Source organism: Notamacropus eugenii, chromosome 5 (genome assembly GCF_028372415.1).
Source record: "Notamacropus eugenii isolate mMacEug1 chromosome 5, mMacEug1.pri_v2, whole genome shotgun sequence".
NCBI classification, from domain to species: Eukaryota; Metazoa; Chordata; class Mammalia; order Diprotodontia; family Macropodidae; genus Notamacropus; species Notamacropus eugenii.
Genome location: NC_092876.1, coordinates 450,016,106 through 450,022,735, shown reverse-complemented (window position 1 = coordinate 450,022,735; position 6,630 = coordinate 450,016,106). Strand labels below are relative to the sequence as shown.

Below are 6,630 nucleotides of genomic sequence, written 5' to 3'. Positions count from 1 at the left end.
AAAGCTATGATAAAAAAAAAAGAGCCTGGACATCATCTTTCCTGAAATTATCAAGGAATACTACTCTGATATTCTAGAAGCAGAGGGTAAAATAAATTTTTTTAATAAAACAATTTTTATTATAAAGGGTTGACTTCATAAGTTAGGCGCCCCCTACCCCTGCAACAAATATGGGGGAGTGGGGAGAAGCAGCATACAGGGAAATTCATCGAAAACACTAATTCAGATGTACTTCATTTTACCTTCTCCCTGTTTTCTCTTTTCCTCTAGGTCAGAGCTTGCCATTATCCTTCTCACTTCTAAAACAAGGAGGGATAAGAATCAGTTGAGTTCAGGCATCAGGGCTTTCTAACATCCATCCTTAAGCTCTGGAGCATCACAGAGTATATCCACTACTTTCTTTTTAGTGGACACTCGTAGATTCTTCTCCCTCAGTGAGAACATCCGTTTGAGGTAGACCTATGAGCATCATCTCTGGTGGTGGTCCGCTCTCTTCCTTGAGGTGCCCTTGATGTAGATAACGAAGACAGGACAGCTTTCTCTCAGGTGGCTGCTGCCAATTGTGCTATGGATACCAAGAAGTACCTGCAGCCAGGGCAGGAGCCATTGGGGTACAGCCCACAGCTCCATGGGAATTGCTGAAATCAGTATCCCGTGGCTGTACCTGTGGGATGTGGTAACTGAGAAGACCATGGTCTCTGACCTTCAGGATAGCTGCTGTCAGCTTCTTATGCTGCTTCATACAGACACTTGTATATGGGGCATGGAAGATAACACCTGTGTGAGCACAGACAAACTGCTCCAAGAGCTTCACATTTCTAAAATCCACATGGAGCTTCTGATCCCAGAAGATAGAGCAAGGATTCCCAGCAACTTTGTTCCCTCGAATGCATGTCTTATGGGTTCTCTGGGGTGGGATACCACTTTTGTGGTTTCATTGATTATCAACACAGACTGGACGGGAGCCATATCGAGCCAGGTATTCTTCTGTCTCTAGATATTCCCAGGGAGCATCCTAATAGAGGGAGACAGGAATGGCAGATTCTTCCTCAGGTGGTGCTTTGGTGCAGGGAGCCTGGGGAGGAGCTTGCACCCAGTAAACCCTTCTGACAGGCCTGAGAACGGCCTAAGAAGAAGAGTTAGGAGAGAGGTTGCCATCTTGGTGTATGGCTAAGGGAGGAGAGGGGCCCAGAGGAAGCTGGACATGTCAGTAAAGAGGCTGGGTGGGGCTAATGGGAGACATAAAATAAAAATTGTTAGAATCCACCAACAGCCTCCTGAAGAGATCGCAAAAGAAAAACTCTTAGGAATATTGTAGCCAAATTCCTGAGTTCCCAGGTCAAGGAAAAAATATTGCAAGCAGCCAGAAAGGAACAATTCAAGTATTGTGGAAATACAATCAGGATAACACAAGATCTAGCTGCTTCTACATTTTGCGATTGGAGGGCTTGAAATATGATATTCCAGAAGTCAAAGGAACTAGAGTTAAAATCAAAAATCACCCATTTAGCAACAGTAAGTATAACACTTCAGGGGAGAAATGGTCATTCAATGAAATAGAGGACTTTCAAGCATTCTTGATGAAAAGACAAGAGCTGAATGAAAAATTTGACTTTCAATCACAGGAATCAAGAGAAGCATTAAAAGGTATACAGAAAAGACACATCATAAGGGGCTTGCTAAAGTTGAACTGTTTACATTCCTACATGGAAAGATAATATTTGTAAATCTTGAGAGTTTTCTCAGTATTTGGATAGTTAGAGGGATTATATACATATAGACAGAGGCCACAAGGTGAGTTGAATTGGAAGGGATATTAAGGGGTGAGAGAGGAAAATATTGGGAGGAGAAAAGGGGAAATGGAATGGGGCAAATTGTCTCTTAAAACACTGGCAAGGAAAGCTTTTTCAATCGAGGGGAAAAGGGTAGAGGTGAGAGTGCAGAAGTGAAGTTTACTCTCATCACATTTGGCTTAAGGAGAGAATAATATGCACAGTCAAATTGTTATGAAAATCTATCTTGCAACACAGAAAAGTAGAGCACAAGGGGATCAGTAGAATTTGAGTATATGATAGAGGAGAGGGCATGAGGGAGGAGGGAGTAATTAGTAGTAAACACTTTTGGGGAGTGACGAGGCGAAAAGAGAGAATAGAATAAATGGGGGGCCAGGAAAGGGTGGATTGAAATATTGTATTTCACATGACTGTTATGGAAGGCTTTTGCATAACTGCACATGTATAGCCTATACTGATTTGCTTGCCATCTCAGTGGGTTTGGTTGGGGAGGAGAAAGGAAGAGGAGTTGGACCTCAAAATTTTAGGAACGGATGTTGAGAATTGTTTTTTCAGGCAACTGGGAAATAAGAAATACAGGTCATGGAGTATAGAAAATTATCTTGCCCTATGTTAAAATAGAGAAGATGGGGATTAGGCAAGAGAAGGATGTGATGGAAGGGAGGGAAGATTAGAGGAGGGGTAATCAGAATGCATGCTCTCTTGGGGTGGGAGGACAGGAGAGAGGGGAGAAAATTTGGAACTCAAAATCTTGTGGAAATGACTGGAGAAAACTAAAAATAAATAAATTAAAACAAAGCAACAAGATAAGAACAAATGCTGAAAAAAATAACTCCTTTAAAAATAGACTACCACAAAAGCAAAGAGTTCAAAAAAGTCAATGAGGAGAAGAATGCTTTAAAAAGCAGAATGGTCAAAAGAGAAAAGAAGGTCCAAAAACTCACCTCAGGAAATAATTCCTTCAGAATTAGAATGGAACAAAAGGAAGGTACTGACTTTATGAGAAATCAAGAAAGTATAAAGACAAAGAACGAAAAAATATAAAACATTGTGGAATATCTCACTGGAAAAAAAACTGAACTGGAAAATAGAACCAGGAGAGATATCATTTAAAAACTATGGGTCCATCACGGCAAAAAAAAAAGTGTCTAGACATTATCTTTCAAGAAATTATAAAGGGAAACTTCCCTGAGATTCTAGAACCAGAGGGCAAAATCGAAATTGAAGGATTCCACTAATCCCTTCCTGAAAAAGATCCCAAATGGAAAGTAAGGTTTTATTGTCTTATTTTTCCCATTTTTGGCCATTTCTCCAGCCAGTTACTTGACTTTTGAGCTTGTTGTTAAGTGGAGGGTATACTGCTACAAGTTTCAGGCATTTGTTTTCAGAAAGATCTCTAGGAACCTATAATTTCTCAGTTCCTAGAAAATTATGTAGTCAAAGGAGAAAGAAATGTTTACTCCTCTCCTGGCCTGTACTCTGCACACCACAAATACTCTTTTCTGCCCTGGAACTGTGAACAGGATTCTCTTTGAATAGCCCCCACCAGTTCTGCTTTGTCATACCTCCTCCTCACCCTACAACCATGACCCAGGAATGCAGCACAGATGCTCTGCTCAATTTCTCCACTCTCTGTCGGCTGAGAGCTCCAGAAACAGTTGCCACTCTATCAGTGGCTGTCGTCACCAGGGAACTGGGGTTGGCACAGGGTCTGAGGAAGGGGGTGACCACATTCCTCTCTCATTCAGGTAAGAGAGCTTTCCCAGTGACCTTTGAGGCTGTATTTATGGATTTATGGCAGCTACAGCTCCCAGTGATTCAGTGCCCTGAGGCCTGTTCCAGTCCAGACTGTGCTGCTGTGGCCCACACTGGGCTGAGTTTAACTCTGACCCCAGTGCAACAGAGCTTTACTGTCATTCCTCCAAATTCTCTTGTTCTGGAAAGCTGTTTCACTATGTCATTTTGTGGCTTCTCCTGTTCTAGAATTTGTTCAAGAATAATTTTTACATGTATTTTAAGGGTTTTGGGCAGAGAGCTTCCACTCCACCATCTTCATTCTACCTTCTGTACTACCATTCTTAAGATAATAGAAAAGCAAGATGACATTATACTACTTATCCAGTGAATGAGTGTTGTATTTTATTTTTCCATTAGATGACACCATATTTAAAAAGAAAGACAAGTGGTTTCCTAATACCCCTTTGGTAAATATCTGGGGACTTCTGATGCTGGCAAATCATATGATTTTATGTGCTGAAGTAAGAAAAGATGTGTAAGTTGGACTTCTCTGATATTCTTAAATTGAAGGTCTGTCCATGTGACTCCTCTATTCAATGAACTCTAGTTGCTTTGTTTCTCAAAAGAAGTAACTGAGTAAGAAAATACTCCTAAAAGGGGAAAAATTAGACTATACAAGGTTACTTTTTTGTGAAAAGGTATTTTCTTCCATTCTTCTGGATAAGGAAGAGCAAAGAACACCATTAGAGGAAGAAAACTCCTCAAGGATTCTACATCAAAAGCCTCCAAAATATAAGCAATTGTCTGGGGCATAGAAGAGCTCAAAAAGTGCTTTGAAAATCAGATAAAGAAGTGGAGAAAAAATTGGGAAGAGAAATGAGAGTGATGTAAAATAGTCATGAAAAGCTAGTCAACAGTGGGGTGCAGCCAAGATGACAGAGTCGAAGTATCCACCTGTTCTAGCTTTTTGCCCATCGCCCATAAAATACCTATAAAAATGACTCGAAACAAATTCTAGAGCTGCATAAACCACAAAACGACAGAGTGAAAGAGATTTCCAGCCCAAGACAGCCTGGATGGCTGACAGGAAAGTGTATCACACCAGGCTCAGAAGAGAGTATAGTGCAGCTTTGGCTGTGGAGCACAGCACAGACAGGTCTGGAGCAGGTTTCATGGCTTGGATTCACGAGTAGCAGCTGTGGTTTACAGATTTCTCAACCTACAAACACCAAAGACAGCTTTAAACGTCAGTAAGAAATCTATTTCACGTGGGTGAGAGGGTGGTGAGGCTCCAGTCCCATCCCCAGGGTGGCAGCAGTCACTGTGGCAGCTTCCACTCTTGGAACACTTGGCCTAAAAACCCTGGGGGAATCAAGAAGCTGATCTTAATATCAGACCTGAGTGGAGGTCCTGGGGTGATTGGGAGCACTGACCTTGGTGTGGTGGAGCTGAAGGCAGTTCTGGAGACGGAATCTTACTCACAGATCCTCGGCAGAAAAGGGTGCTTGTGGTTGCTCACAGACCAGGGTTCGGGAATTTACTCCTCTCCATTGATTGTGCCTCCTCTGAGGAACTGAAAACTTACAGGTCCCTAGATAGTATACCCTTCATTTGATTAAAAAACTCGAAAGTTAAGTAATTGGCTAGGAAAATGCCTCAAAATACGGAAAAAATAAGACCTGATAGAATCAGATTGAGTTCCACTTCTAAGCCTAACCATAAATGTATTCCGATTCTAACCCTAACCAACGTTGCTTTCTTTGTGAAAAGGTATTTCCTACCACCCTTTTTGATGAGGAAGAACAAAGCACACAATCAGAGGAAGACATCAAAGTCTAGCCTTCTACATCCAAAACCTCTCCCAAAATCTGTAATATTCTCAGGCCTCTGAAAAGCTCAAAAATGATTTTGAAAATCTAACAAAAGATTTGAGAAATGAGAGCAACGCAAGATAATCATGAAAAGCGAGTCAACAGCTTGCTAATGGAGATCCCAAAAAATGCTGAAGAAAATAATACCTTTAACAATAGACTAACTCAAATGGCAGAAGAGGTCCAAAAAACCAATGAGGAGAAGAATGCTTTAAAAAGAACCATTTGCTACATGGAAAAAGAGGTTCAAAAGTTCATTGAAGAAAATAATTCTTTAAAAATTGGAATAAGTAGATAGAAGCTAAAGACTTTATGAAAAACCAAAAAAATGTTTTTAATTAATTTTATTTTTTATTAAATAAAAACAAAAGAATGAAAAAAATAGAAGAAAATGTGAAATATCACATTGGAAAAACAACTGATCTAGGAAATAGATCCGGGAGAGATAATTTAAAAATTATTGGTCTACCAGAAAACCATGATCAAAAAAGAGCCTTGACATCATTTTCTAAGTAATTATGAAGGAAAACTGCCCTTATTTTCTAGAGGTAGAGGTCGAAACAGAAATGGAAAAAAAAAAAAAAACTTTGCTGATCACCTCCTGAAAGAGATACTAAAAGGAAAACTCCTAGGAATGTTGTAACTAAATTCCAGAGTTCCCAGGTCAAGGAAAAAATATTGTAAGCAGCCAGAAAGAAAGTATTCAAGTATTGTGAAAATACAATCAGGATAACACAGATTTTAGCAGCTTCTACCCTAAAGGGCTTGGAATATGATATTCCAGAGGCCAAAGGAGATAGGATTAAAATCAAGAATTACCTTCCCAGAAAAACTGAATATAATACTTTGGGGGAGGGGAATGGAATTTCAATGAAATAGAGGACTTCCAAGAATTCTTTTTGAAAAGACCAGAACTGAATATAAAATTTGACTTTCAAATACAAGAATCAAGAGAAACATGAAAAGGTAAACAGGAAAGAGAAGTCTTAAGGAATTCATTAAAGTTGAACTGTATGCATTCCTACATGGAAAGATGTTATTGCAACTAATGAGACTTTCTTCAGTATTTGAGTAGTTAGAGGGAATATATATATATATATATATATGTATATATATATATATACATATATATATATGTAGGTGTGCATGAGTATGGATGATTGTGTATATTATATATGTGTAGATATGTATATGTACATGGGTGTAAATGTGTACATATACACATATAT

General features: G+C 39.4%; 1 pseudogene; it reads right to left on the bottom strand.

Moving 5' to 3' along the window:
- Positions 1-403: 403 nt before the first annotated feature.
- On the bottom strand, positions 404-1,158 carry LOC140503129 (small ribosomal subunit protein mS40 pseudogene; annotated as a pseudogene).
- Between the last annotated feature and the right edge of the window lie 5,472 nt (positions 1,159-6,630).